The sequence below is a fragment of the Saimiri boliviensis genome, chromosome 14 (genome assembly GCF_048565385.1).
Source record: "Saimiri boliviensis isolate mSaiBol1 chromosome 14, mSaiBol1.pri, whole genome shotgun sequence".
NCBI lineage: Eukaryota > Metazoa > Chordata > Mammalia > Primates > Cebidae > Saimiri > Saimiri boliviensis.
The window spans coordinates 68,995,991-69,011,521 of NC_133462.1; the positions used below are offsets into that span (position 1 = coordinate 68,995,991).

Genomic DNA, 15,531 nt, shown 5'->3' on the forward strand with positions numbered 1-15,531 from the left:
TTGCGCCTTGCTCATTTGTTTCTCTTTCAGTCGGTTCTGAATCCAAGTGGGAATCCAGGGAAACTATTAAGTGTCCAACAAATCCATCTTTATTATTTAATGCCTTTGGGGGGAAACAACAAACAAAATAGTTGCTAATAATATCATTTTAATATCTGGATCTCTATAGAAAAATTAAAACAAAAAGAAATGCTCCTTACCCTTGAGAAGTTTATATATTTTGCTAGTTTTTATATTTTAGTGGTTTGTGTATTTTGACAGTTTTGTGGACCTTTAATCAGATGTTAGCACTTAATGAAATAAGGCAGATTTAGGTACATTATATGTTTTGATCAAATCCAGCAAACACTAAAATGTATTTTATAATTTAATTTGCAATTTGAAAGTAGTCTTTCCTTTTAGCCATCCAAGTGCCAGATTACATAAAATTCATGTATTAATAAATAATGTCATGTATGTAAAAGTGCTTTATATATTGTAAAAAACATTATGCATATGAAATTGTAAAACATTTTAGTTATCACTATTCCATATGTACCAACCTTCCTCTATTTCTACCTGAGCATTTAACACTTGGGCATAAGCTGGTTATAGAGGATCTTAGACTAGCCACCTTCTTTCCTGACTCTAGAATAATTCTTATCAAGAAAATTTTGCCAAGTAGAAGTTAAATATTATTCTCATTTTCTAACTAGCAGTTTTTAACAGACAAAAAAAAATCAATGCCATTTCCTCAACAGCAAATTATATTCCACTTCTGTACATTAGAGCACTTTTCTTGGAGTTGATAAATAAGAAAAAAATACTGATGGTCATTTAACTTACTAGAATTTACTTAAATGAACTGACAGAAAGAACCTAACTCTTAAAATAATTGATTTTTCTCTCCATCAGATGAAAAATGTACAATAGAGTAAATGAAAGTCTTTTAAACAAAAGTAATTTTCTATTCATTAAAGAAAACATAAAATACACTTATCCAAGCCTTTGGAAAAAGTTACTTGCAAGTTATTAACCTATTTTAAAGAAATACTTTTTAAATAGTGTTCAGAGCATTTTCTGACCTGGTATACATTAAAATGGAAAATATTTTAAACCAAATAAATATTCCTGCCCCAAGGTTCTTGCTATATACCAATGCAATAAAATAGCTGAATGTATGTAAGTGATTTGAAGATGACACTCTCATGACAGGAAATGGCAGCAGGGAGACCTAGAAAAAATTTATACTGACCTCGCCACCGTTCAACTCCTATTGGTAGGTATCACTCCAAAGGTGATATCACATAAAAGCTTTGTGATCTGTAGCTCAAGTTTCCATAGTGGGGCAAAATTCCTTTACCTCTAACCCACCCTCTCAGACATGTCTTCTCTTCACTTTTGCAAACCACTGACAGTTTCACCTGGGCAAAATGTACCCCAAATCCCTTTTTTTTTTAAGACGGAGTCTTGCTCTGTCACCCAGGCTGGAGTGGAGTAGCACAATCTCATCTCACTGCAACCTCTGCCTCCCGGGTTCAAGCGACTCTCCTGCCTCAGCCTCCCAGGTAGCTGAGAGTATAGGCACTCACCACTATGCCCAGCTAATTTTTGTATTTTTAGTAGAGATGGGGTTTCACCATGTTGGCCAGGCTGGTCTTGAACTCCTGACCTCAGGTGATCCACCCACTTCAGCCTCCCAAAGTGCTGGGATTACAGGTGTGAGCCACATACCTGGCCTTTACCCCACATCTCCTCATTACAAATGATCAATTGTATAAAAGGATATGCTGGTTAGTTATGTTTTTCTTAAATTATGTAGCACTCAACTCCATTTATTTGCCATCTCCTACCTTCTCTGGTTTGACTTAATTTTTCCATAGAGGAAACCTTATTGGGATTCAAACGGTGCTTTTTGAATTTAATTTTAACAGATTTTGAACACTTAGCTTGTTTAAATGTTCTTGAAATCTAGGGATAGGAGAAGATTCGTTGTGAATTCTATAAACATCATCCATAATTTAGAAAATGTATAGAATTTATAGACATAAGTCTATAGTCCTCTATTCCAAAAAAGTTGTTTGAAAAGGAAAAATTCAACTTAATCTTGCCTATTTATATGATGTGAGATGATTAGCATTTGCTTGATATTTTACCATGCTTTATGCCTGAATCTTGTAGACGTGTTCTAGGATAAAAGAAATAGCAAAGATTTCTTCCAAGAGCTCATCAGAGATCAACCCAGAAGTTGCTAGATGTTTTTTATTGCAGGAAATTAATAAGATCATAACTTTGCTATTGTGCAATCTGCCAAAAAACAGTGATCCCCATCCTAGTTTCATCATAGTTTTGGGGCAGGTCCCTAATTTTCTTAGCCCTTGGAGAGGCAGCTCTCATGACTGTCCAATCAAATAATTCTCTAAAATCATTAATGTATTTAAAAATACAATATCTACAAAGTGCTAGTGTCATTCTCTTTACCTAGTTGTTCTTTCCTGCTCCGTGCATGAACTTTATTCCTATTCATTCTTGAATATTTAGGGCAGATGTTAGTGCCTTCATGAAGCCCCTTGCCACCCTTTCTTTAAGGCTGGCATGATAGAATTCCCAGGATAATGTGACTCATTCTACTCAACCAGAATAAGTAGAATAAGTCACATTATCCTGGGAAATGTCTTCTTTTTTGAATAACACATTTGTTGAGATATAATCCACGTATCATAAATTTCATTCATTTAGAGAGTACAATTCAATAGAGTTTATATATTCATAACCTTGAGGGTCAATCACTATAATTTAATTCTAGGCCTTTTTCATCACCCTGAAAGGAAACCTCATACCATTATCATTTACCGCCCACTCCCTCATCCCTCCACCTCCTAGCAACTACTAATTTAATTTTTATCTTTATAGATTTGCCCCTTTTGGACATATTCTAGAATGAAATAGAAACATGTGGGCTTTTATGTATGCCTTCTTTTACTTCTTTTACTACTGTTTTAAAGGGTCATCCATGCTGTAGGGTGTCATTTCTCTTTATGAACAGGTAACATTCCATTGTATAGATATACCACATTTTGCTTATTCATTCATCAGCTGATGGTCATTTGTGTAGTGTTTACTTGTTTTTGGTTATTATCAATAATGCTGCCACATATATTCATGAGGTCAAATCAAATAATTCTTTAAAATTTTTTGAGATTAATTCATTAAAAATATGTGCATGTTTTATATGGGCATACATTTTCAATTCTCTTATATATATATCTAGAAGTAAGATGGCTGGGTCATATGGCAACTTCATGTTTAACATTTTAAGAAACTACCAAACTGCTGTACAAAGTGGCTATACCATTTTACAATGCCATCAGCAATGGATGAAGGTTCTAATTTCTCCACATCCTTGACAACCCTTGTTATTCTCCATCTTTGTGACTTTAGTGAATCCAGTGATCATGAAGTGGTATTTCATTGATATAGTTTGAATGTTGTCCCTTCTAAATCTCATGTTGAATTGTAATCTCCAGTGTTTGAGATGGGGTCTGGTGGGAGGTGACTGGATCACTGGGGAAGATCACTCACGACTTGGTGCCATCCTCACCATAGTGAGTGAGTTCTCACAAGATCTGGTTGTTTAAAAGTGTGTGGCACCTCCCCCTACCTCTTGCTCCCACTGTCACCATGTGAGATACCTGCCTCCCTTTCACCATCAGCCATGACTGTAAGCTTCCTGAGGCCTTCCCAGAAGCCAAGCAAATGCTAGTGCCATGTTTGTACAGCATGCAGAACCATGAGCCAATTAATCTTCTTCTCATTACAAATTACCCAGTCTCAGGTATTTCCTTACAGCAATGCAAAGAATAGCCTAACACACCCAGTGTGGTTTCAATTTAATTTCCCTGATTAATAATGAGTCTCTCTACATAATTAATGATTCTGAGCATTTTTAAATATACACTGAAAGATTCTTAAGTGTGAGTCCCAAATATTATTTATTTTACCATCTCAAGAGCCAAATGCAAACTGAAATATAGTAGGGATATACTTACAGTAATAATTATAAAAAGAATGAATACATATTTAAATGATGAATTTTATGTGTCAAATAGACTGGGTTGAGAAATGCCCAGAGAACCGGTAAAGCGGTACTCTGGGTATGTCTGAGAGTGTGTTTCCAGAGGAGACTGGTGTGTGAATCAATCGGCTGAGTGAGGCAAGTCTGCCCTCAATGGGACACCATACAAATGGCTGGAGGCCTGGATAGAACAGCAAGGGCAATTTCTTCTCTTTTTCCTGGAGCTGAAATTCTCCTCTTTTCCTGTCCTTAGATAGCAGAACACCAGGCTCTCTGGCCTTTGCACTCCAGGCCTTATATCACAGCCCCCTGGATTCTCAGTCTTCCAGCCTCAGACTGAGTATTATGCCATTGGTTCTGAGGCTTCTGAGCTAGGACTGAGCTGCACTGTCAGAATCCCAAGGTTGCCAGCTTGCAGACACTGTCATGAGACTTCTCATCCTCCATAGTTGTGTGAGCCAATTATCCTAATAAATCCTGTGTATGTTTATCTATATAATCTATCTATCTATCTATCTATCTATCTATCTATCTATCTATCTACTCATCCGTCTATTCTACTGGTTCTGTCTCTCTGAAGAACCCTGAAGAATACAGAATTTGGAACTAAGAAGTGAGGCTGTTACTATAACAAATACTGAACATGTGAAAGTGGCTTTGGAACTGGGTAATGGGTAGAAGCTGGAAGAATTTGGAGCAAGCTAGAAAAACTCCATATTACCATGGATGAAGCCTTAAGGACAATTCAGTGAGGGCTCAGAAGATGAGCTGTAGGAAGTACCTAAATCTTCTTAGGGATTACTTAAGTGGTTACAATTAGAATGTTGTTAGAAACACAAACAGTAAAGGCCATTGTGAAGAGGTCTTAGATAGAAATGAGGAATATCTGTGTGTGAGTGTGTGTGTGTGTGAGTGTGTGTGTGTGTGTGTGTGTATGTGTGTGTGTTATTAAGTGTATGCCCTTTAAGGTTTTTAATTGTGATTCTCCTTACATTTTACCCTTATTGGAATAGTTCTTGCATTTCTGCAAAGTCACAATAAGAAGATAACAGTAAATTTTAAAACAAAGGAAATAAGATAATCAAGTACTTCATGTACTTTCTTTTATTCTCTTAACTGGAACTTCAAGACCTGTGAAAAATTATATGAATGAAAATAGTGGCTTTGGGACTCAAGTTTGTCATAATTTGGGGGAAGTTTTGGTTTTTCTCCGTTGAAAGCTGTATTATTCAGAGTTAAAATATTATTACACATCAGCAATAAATTCAGGTAATACATGTCCACACATCTTGACCAGAAATTAGGAATATCTTATTGGAAACTGGAGTAATGGCCATCTATATTATAAATTGGCAAAGAACTTGGCTGAATTGTGTCTGTGTCTTAGGGCATTATGAAAGGTGGAATTGAGCAGTGAACTAGGATATTTAGTGGAAGAAATTTCTATGCAAAATATTGAAGGAGCTGCCTGGCTACTTTTAACTGCAAATATGGTAAGATGCAAGAGGAGAGAAATGCTTTAAAGATAAAATTTACATTTGAAAGGCAAGCAGAGCAGAGTTCTCAGCCTGGACTTGTAAAGAGTGAAGGCATCATTAGAACAAGGCCCAAACAACCCTCTGACAAAGGGATTAGCATGGCTAGAAGTAAGCCGGGTGCTATTCATCAATATAATAGGAGAAAGACCCCAAAGACATTTCAGAGATCTTCAACTCTGCTCCTCCCATGACTGGTCCAGAACAGGATCTTGAGGGCAGTGTTTCCAGAAAGGTGCCAGTGGGATATCAGCATTTGCTGCCCTTAAACGCCTCAAGTCTCTGCTTCTCTCATTCCAGCACAGCATCTCTTGGCCATCCCAGCTGTACCTCGATTGGGCCCAGCTGCAATTTGTGCTCCCACTCCAGAAGGTGTAAACAGTAGCCTTGGTGGTGTCCATGTGGTGCTAATTCTATAGCTGTTTTGTGCGTGTGTATGGTTTGTCCTAAGTAGCTAACATCTGTTATAAATATTCTCCTGAAGTAGCCCAAATACATTGATAGATATTATATATAAATGCAAAAATCTGAATTCTTTATAAGCACACTTCTTAAAACTAGCAAAATATCTGTTTTTTGATTGATAGTTTGCTTACCTATATTTTTCTCCTTAGAAATCACTTTCAGACAAGCAGCGTGCCAGGGGTCTTTATGGGAACAAAGTTTAACTCAAATTGTGCTGTGGCTGTGTTTCAGCCAGGCTGACTACAGAGCTAGAAAACTAAGATCTGGTGTTTGTGGAAGGCAAAGGCAGATATGCATCTTGCACAAAAGCCTGTCCCCTGAAATTAGAGATAGATGAGAGATATGGACTTATTTTTTAGGATATGTTCCTTCCTGGATGTCAGATGCCATTTGTCACACCACAGATTTTGCTGTCTATCAGGATCTAGGTAAAAAGGTATTTCAGAGCTTAAGGAGTTTCTCTCCATATAAGCATTTTATGCAAAGAAGCTGTCTCAATTTCTCTGAGAAGTTTAGAAAGTTGGAGAAAAGTACAACAGTGTGTGTACAATATTTGGTAGGTTAGTTTTGTAACTCAGCTACTTCCTAATGTTAGAATCTACATTAATTCATTTATTCTTTCAGGGTGATTTCAACAAAGCCATGTGTCCATGGTCTAAACGTGAAGCACATGGCTGTAAGCAGTTTTCACAGATGACAGATTTACAGCCAGTGAATAATTGAGGAACTGGGAGAATAAATGTATTAAAAGTTGCAGGTAAGAGCATAGTTTGACAATATGCTCTAAAAGGCTTAAAATAAACGGTATACCTAGTCATACAGGAAGTTCCGTGATAGGATATAACTTGAAGAAATAATTAGACAATTTTGCAAGGATTTATGAGCACAAATGTTCATTACAGAATTGTTTATGATGGAGAAAACCTTATAAATAATTTAACAGACCAGCAATGAGGGGTTGATTTGATAAATTATAATATAAACACATCTACATATGATGGAATACTACTCATACCCTAAAGGTAATCTTATAGAATACTATTTAATGGGTAGAAAATTTTCAAGATAAATTAATTAAAAATCAGATCATAAAAATATATGTAGCCTGCAATCCTCTTTTAAATGTATATATGTATATGTGTGTTTATGTTATCTGTATATATGCATATGTGTATGTATGTGTGTATATGTGGTGTATGTATATACATATACACATATACACACATACATACAGGAAAATACTGAACTCTGGCGATGTAACGAGTAGCTGTTTTGTGCTTTTTGTTTGGTATTTTCCACATTTTAGATGAATAATTTATTATTAAATGGCATATTACTTAAAAAACAAAACAGAAAACAGAATTCCTGGTGTCATACCACATATGGAGGAAGCCCAGGCCTTAGGTGACAATATTTTAAGTAGGACTGCTTTTACAGAGGTTTGATAAACATGATGGAAGGGATACACATTCATATGCACACACATAAGCGCACACACACACACACACACAGAGTAAAGTACTTTTTGACGCCACCTTCAACTTTCACTGTCTGTCTTAATTGCTTAAGTCTTTTCAAATTGGAGTGACTAATGGGGAGTGTTAGAGAGAATTCCCCTTCATCAGTCTCAGGTCTCCCTGATGGGCAGCTCTGCCTGAGTAGAATTTCCTAGACTCAGTCACTGACCTTGCCCCTGCCCCAGAGAGAAGGAGTGACTTGTTGGCTGGTAACACTGGCTCTGCTCCTCCTGAGCTTTTGTCTCTCCTTGTGGAGGTCGCTGTTCTCAGGGTATTCTCAGTTTCTCTCTGAGGTGATCTTCCTGCAGTAGTCTGGGAGAGGCCTGTGGCTGTTCAGCTGTTTTGAAAGTGGGTAGGGAAAATTCTCAAATGCATTATATGGTGATAAAAAGCCACAATTCTATTCATATCCTGAAATCCAGCTCTAATCAGTAATATATTTGATTTTTGAAATCTTCTCGTATTTACAGAAGTCCATTGTTTTTTTATATGCCACCACTGAACAATTGACATTTGAAATAAAAAAACACAATGGTGTTTATATTAGCATCAAAAATCCCCAAACAAACATAACCTAGGTATAAGTCTAACAAAATGCGTAGACGATCAATAGGAAGAAAACTAAAAACTTCTAATTAAAAAAAATCAAAGCTCTAAATGGAGAGAGATTCCATATATGTGGATAAGAAAACTCGATATTGTCAAAATGTCAGTTCTTTTCAACTTGATCTAAAGATTCGATGTAATCCCAATCAAAATCCTAGCAAGTTATCTTGTGGATATTGACAAACTGATGGTTTTAAAGTTTATATGGAGAGGCAAAAAACTCAGAATAGCCAATGCAATATTGAAGGAGAAGAACAAAGTCAGAGCATTGACACCACCTGACTTCAAGCCTTACCCTAAAGCTACAGTCATCAAGACAGTGTGGTATTGGTGAAAGAATGGACAAGTAGATCAATGGAACAAAAGAGAGTCCCAAAATAGATACACACAAATATAGTCACCTTATCTTTGATAAAGAAACAAGGGCAATACAGTGGAGAGAGGGTAATCTTCTCAACAAATAGTGCTGGAACAACTGGACATCTACATACAAAAAATTAATCTACACACAAGACTTATGCCCTCCATAAAAATTAATCAAACACAGATCATAGACCTAAATGTGCACTGCAAATCTATAAAACTAGAAGATAACATAAGAGAAAATCTGGGTGACCTTGGGTGTGACAATGACTAAAAACTTAACACTGAAAGCAGAATCCATGAAAGAAAAAACTGATAAGTGGGGCTCCATTAAAATGAAAAAGTTTCTGCCAGGCGTGGTGGCTAACGCCTGTAATCCCAGCACTTTGGGAGGCCAAGGCGGGCACATCACGAGGTCAGGAGATCAAGACCATCCTGGCCAAGATGGTGAAACTCCGTTTCTACTAAAAATACAAAAATTAGCTGGGCATGGTGGCACATGCCTGTAATTCCAGCTACTCAGGAGGCTGAGGCAGGAGAATTGCTTGAACCTGGGAGGCAGGGGTTGCAGTGAGCCAAGAATGTGCCACTGCACTCTAGCCTGGATGACAGAGTGAAACTCCATCTAAAAATGAAAAAAAAAAAAAGAAAACGTTTCTGCTCTGTGAAAGACACTGTTAAGAACATTAGAAGACAAGCCACAGACTGGGAAAGAGAAAATATCTGCAAAATGCATAATTTGATAAAGAGCTGGTATCCAAAATATACCAAGAACTCTCAAAACTCAGTAATTGACAAACAACCCAATTAAAATCTATACCTGCCTGTGTCTTACCTCCATATGACAACTGGTTATTAACTTGGAACAGTAAGAAATGCGTATTGTTTATTCAACCTTCCCTCTGGCAACAACAACAAAAAGATCCTTGATGGAATAACTTTATGAATGAGATGTATAAAGAAGTTCTCAGGCAATTCATGGGTAACCTACAGGAAGTTGAAGCTTACTGAGATGTTTATTAGAGAGAGGTGGGACAGATTAGCAGGAATGTACTAATTTGTTCCTCCGGGGTAGTTATACCTCAATAAGTGCAGTTGTTATTCTTGATATTCTGCTAATTATCATTTTAGGGACAGTGTCTGGCTCTGTCACCAGGCTGGAGTGCAATGGCATGATCATAGTTCACTACAGCCTCAAACTCCTGGGCTCAAGCAATCCTCCTGCCTCAGTCTCCCAAGTAGATGGGACTGCAGGTATAGACCAGGTCTTGCTGTGTTGCCCAGTCTGGTCTCAAATTTTTGGCCTCAAGTGATCCTTCTGCCTCAGACTCCCAAAGCATTGGGATGATAGGCACGAGCCACTGAACCCAGCCAAATTAATATTTTTTAAGAGGTTAAATGCTTGTTCTATACATCACACAGGAAGGAAATGAGGAGCCAATATTAAATGAGGCCTGTTTGCCATCAAAACCTAGATGTTCTGAGCTGCATAGGCTAGAGGGAAAATTTGAATTCTTATTGTAAGGTTGATGCCAAAAGCGCTAGTCAGGTGAATGACTAATTTGAAAAACTATACAGTCAGCACTGGAAAATATTTCTTTTAAATAAATTGGGCGTCTGTCAATTGGAATCAGGAGTTCCAATTGTTCAAAGCAAGCCAACAAAGTATTTCTAAATGAGTTCTGCTGATCGTATTTTTGAATATATAAGAATCATTTTCAATTAGTACACTAATGATTAGTATGTGGAAGGACACTGCTAAAATATTCAAAAATTTCTTCCCATTGATGAGAACATCAGTCCCATGAGAGTAAGTGTATCATGTTTGCTTGCAGAGTAAACTTTGCTTACAAGGCTGTGCAAAGTTAAATGTCTGACGTTACTATGTTTTTAATTTAATTGAAATCTATATTTTAAGGCAATTCGTATAAATATAAACACAGGACGTGAGCTAAATAATTGCAGAAGTTTTGTGAAAAACGTCTGATCCCTGGTTGACAAAGTATCCCTCATTGTCTATTACTCACTCTTCTGCCCAAGTGCTAGAACTTCAGCTGAGCACAGAATGCTTTAATTTGGAGATGAAGAAGGGTTTTTTTTTTTTTCTAAGTAGAAAGCATACCACTGAGAATATGAATCACTAAGGGTGACACTAAATCTTGCAAAGAGATAATATATGTCCCTGTGGTGGCTCAAGAGACTAACAATAAATGTTAAATATTAATAAGATTGTGGAAATCCTCATGGATACTGTCATAAAGTAGCACTAGGAAAGGTAAAAAGGCAGAGAAAATTAAAAGCATGCATCTATGCAGTGGTCTTTATCATCGTGCAGTGTATGTTTTATATTTGGGGAAAAAGTAAATAAAGAGAAGCAAGCATAGAACCCACAGGGAAAAGCCAGATTTGGGGCGATATAAAAATTTAAAAATAGATCATATTCTTCAGTGACAGGGAGGCAGGGGATGCTCCTCTTGTGCAATGACATGCAAAGGAATTAGTCCACATTTTGAGGAAGAATCCCCTTATGAAGCTTGAGAGTGAATCCACTTGCTCTCGAGTTCATGGTTGTTTTTAGCTTTTGCACTTGCTTTGGTCTCCAGGGATGACAGAAACAGTAGTGCTGACAAAGGACAGTAGTGTCACGCCATCACTCAGAGAGCAACGGCTGGCTGGGCTGGGCCTGGATTCGCCCTACCTGGTGGCTCCTCTTCAAAGCCTGAAGCCTTCCAAGTCTCTGAGTACATCAGCAGACCAATTATGAGAAAGAGACTTTCCGTCGATAACACTGGCTCACCCTGCACTTATTTCTGAAATGAGCCCTACTTTTAGACTCTCCAGAGTGTGCAAAGAGATAATATATGTCCTTCCACCCTGACGATATCAAGCCTGATGGACGGGGGCACGTGGGACGGGCCGGAGTGGTCTCTGACTGAGAAGAAATAATGCATTTTCTCACACATAAAATAAAAACAGAAAAAAGGCAAGAAACCACTATATTTATATGCTCTTGAGGTTCAGACCCATGTCTACTTTGGATTGCTACATTAAAAAAAAAAAAAAAAAAAAAAAAAAAAAAAAAAACTGGGTCTACTGGTGGTAGTGAGCAGAATAGCAAAGAAAAGCATTTGAGAAAAATAGCCAAACACAGTTGAAGGCTAAGTAGAGTGTGTGACTGCCCACGGGGAGCACATGGAGACTTTCAGGGAGGCACATACTATCTCCATCAGGTGCAGGGGGAGCTGGATGCCCCAAACCAAAGAGGATATGAGTCCGGGTGTGTTTTGGGAGGAAGGAAGGATGAGAGCCACATGGCGGGAGAGAAGGACCTTGAAAAGGACTTGGTGTGTGAGCAGAGTACCTCTGAAGGGCCACGTGGCCTTCACATGCCAACTTTACAAAAGAACCTGGACTAACTCTGAAAGATGAAAGTGAAAAGCTAGAAAATCGGAAGAGTCTGATAAGATTCTCACTTGGACTCGTTTCATCCTGGAAAACAAAGAAAGATGGGGAATTAGTAATTATTTGCAAATTCATTAAATATTATTTTGAGAACAAGAGGTAATCTGAGGGTTGTTTTTCTGCTCTTTCTTTTGTCTATTTTCCATTTTTAATTGCAGAAATAGGTCACAATCACTTCTCCAGGAGGGAATCTTTTTGGGACAAAATGACAAGATCTTTTATCTCCTTATTGTTTGTGAGTCAGAGCAATAATTCCCCTTTTTGCTGGGGGTCAAAAGATGACATATCTGATCACCATTCACCAGATACATATTTGAGAACAAAGAGGAGGGACTTCAGTGACAGAATAGAGCTTAGTGTGTGAGAATGTGTTCGGTTGCAAGTAAGAAACTCTGACTTACCGTAGCATACTTTTCTGATGTAAGAATTAGGTGGTTTCTGGTATTGGTTCAGCAGTTCCGTCATATTGAGGCATGTATCTCTCCTATTCCCTTGACTTTTTCTCATTGTTTCAAGACATCTTATTTAGACCCAGCCATATGTCAACATCTAAGGCAAGATAAAGGGAACTAGGAAAAGGAATGGATGTCAGCCACATCTGTCTCTCTTTATAGGGAAAACAAAGTATTTCCCCAAGTTTTTCCCCAGAAGAGTTCTGACTGCCTCACACTGCCTCACACCCCTTCTGCAAGGAAGGCTTGGAAGCCCAGCATCAGGATTGCCAGGATTGGCGGTGTTCCATCACCTGAACTCTGCTGCCCTGAGCAAAACTGGATCACGTTATCAAGGACAAAGGATGGAGGCATTCTGGGAAGGCAAATAACGGTGTCTATCCAACACAGTAACTTGGAAAAAGTAAGGAGTTTATTTCAGACAGAACTGAGTTCCATGTTCGAACTCTATTATTGATAAAAATTAATTATAGAGAAGTAAGAAAACTTGGGACCAGCCATCTGGAAACCTGAGTCCTTCGTCTCTCTTGTGTCTCCAAGAATGAACTCAATTGACTAGAAGACTCTGAGAGTTTCTTCCAAATTCTAGGCTCTGTCTGATGGGTCATGACTAGGGTTTGGAAGATGCATGGTTCTTGCCCTCACTATCAAGGGGCAGTAGGTGCTGCAGGGTCTCTGCCCCTCCCCAAGTCATCTTACCACCTTGGAAGGTGTTGTGTGAGGCACAGGGGAGAGGCATTTTTGAGCACTTTGAGGTCAGAGAGACTTGGGTTTGAGTTTTTGCTCTGCCATTTACGAATCTGATCATGCACAATTTACTCATATTACCTCTCTGTGCCTTAGTTTCTGTGTGGGAATATGATTTATATGTCTATTGCAGGGTAGTTATGAAGAATAAAGAAAATGTTTGGATGGCACCTAGTGCAATTTTTGGCACAAGAGAAATAGCATTCAATACATACCAACTACTTTCATTATGACTTATTACGGGTGGTCATTGTGATGACTCTAGTGTTCCTAGACCTAAGCACAATGATGACACAGGAATTTGTCTCCAGCTTCCCAAGCATTTTTCTCCTTCTCCCAAGCATTACAACCTCCCCCTTAAGTACATGTGGGTCTATTTCCCTTTCACCATCTCACTTCCACCTATCTTTTCCTGACACCCACATGTAGTCCAGAACTATTTATTACTCTCTTCTCTTGATATTGTCCTGGTCCCCTCAAGAACAATGAAATGTTCCATTCACATTTCTTGTCTGTATAAGTTTGCTTCCTGTACGTCACACTTTTCTACGTTCATAAACCACCACTACTGGGCTGAAAATGAGCTGCTGCAGCCTTTACGTATTTATACCAAGGCCACTGGGGACATGGCCTTCATTCATTTCACTCAAATAAAGTTTTCCCTTCATTTCTAATGGAAACCAGTGTTTAAGTTAAAAAAAAAAAACAAAAAAAAAAACAGAGCCAGCCATGGTGGCTCACACCTGTAATCCCAGCACAGCACTTTGGGAGACTGAGGTGGGTGAATCACTTGAGTTTAGGAGTTCAAGACTAGCCTGGCCAACATGGTGAAACCCCTTTTCTACTCAAAACACAAAAATGAGCTGGGCATGATGATGCACATCTGAAATCCCAGCTACTCGGGAGGCTGAGCATGAGAATCACTCGAACTCAGGAGGCAGAGGTTGCTGTGAACCTAGATTGTGCCACTGTACTCCAGCCTGGGGAACGAAACTCCATTTAAAAATTAAAAAAAAAAAAAAAAAAAAGTCAAACCCCAAAAAGTCAATCACAGACTAATTTCTAAAACCAACAATCACAACACCATAAAGTCAGTGCATTCACTCCTCAGATACACAGCAGGCATGGTAAAAATGCATTGCAAAGAACAGCTCTCACCAGCTGATCCAACTTTGCAAATTAGTCCAGCCACCCTCACTTCTAGCCAGTAAGCCTTAGCCCAGGAGGCGCTGAAATCAGAAAACCCTGAGTCAGTGAGCACACAAGTGTGAGAAGAGAGCTTCATAAGGACTCTCTTGCCAGCTAAGATGAGAGGCTGACATTTTTTCAAAGGCAGAGAGGGGAAAAGGTGAGAAGCCAGCCTACCAAGAAGTTATCTCCAGAGTTGAACCTATGATTTCAACTTAGATATGCAACGTAGTTGCCAAGAGAGCTGTGTCTGAGATATCTTAGGAAGAAACAACATCCTGGATTGATGGGCTAGACATGAGGGAGTTTGCGGATCTAAAAGCAGTCCATCCAGCCTGTCTGCCCCAGACTTCAGTAAAAGTCTGTCTTTAACTGTGCCACTCAGACAGGAGTTAAAAGAAGCCCACGCTAGAAAAACAGTTTCCATTTGGAATATAAAAGTTGCTGAATTCTTACTCAGCACTTCAGCCCTTGTCTGATCCTAACTTTGTACCCAGTTTTAATTATTTCTATACCCTGCATTATTTGTAAATTGCTTTGAAGACAAAATCAAGACTTACCCATTTATTAAATTCCCCACTGTGGCTAACACAGAACTTTGCACATAGTACCATCCCCATTAAATGTTTCTTAAGCTGATCTGTAAAATAAGCCATGCTTAGGGATTTAGGAAACTAGGGGTCATGATTTTATTAGGTGTGATGGGATTGTTCCATATTCCATACATGCAAAGTCATCTAGTGTTGTGGGGCAAGGCAGGACATTTTGAGTCATGCTGACCTGGGTTTAAGTCCCTGCCCAGCCATTTTTTTGCCATATGACCTTGGCAAGTTGCTTTTTCCGTGCATGTTTATATCTGGGCTCATCTCTGAGCTGCTTGTTTCCAAGCCTCAGTTTCCTCATCTGCTAAATTGGGATTCTGGTAGTACCTGCTGCATAGAACAATCACAGTATCTACTTCAAAGAATCTACTTCTTAATAAGAGTAATCCCTCATAATCTTTGCGGGGGTGAAATGGGAATGATGGTTATACAGGTCTTAGCACAGTCGCCAGCATATAACTGTGCCTCATTAGACGAGAGCCATTAATAATAATAACATTACCATTTTCAATTACTACTTCAACTTTGAATTTATTTTGA

The 15,531-nt window shown here is 38.5% G+C and overlaps 1 non-coding gene across 1 annotated transcript; it reads right to left on the reverse strand.

Moving 5' to 3' along the window:
• Positions 1-5,267: 5,267 nt before the first annotated feature.
• Positions 5,268-5,349, reverse strand: LOC120361614 (small nucleolar RNA SNORD45). The gene has a single exon (XR_005577782.1). It is a non-coding gene; the product is annotated as a small nucleolar RNA SNORD45 (small nucleolar RNA).
• Between the last annotated feature and the right edge of the window lie 10,182 nt (positions 5,350-15,531).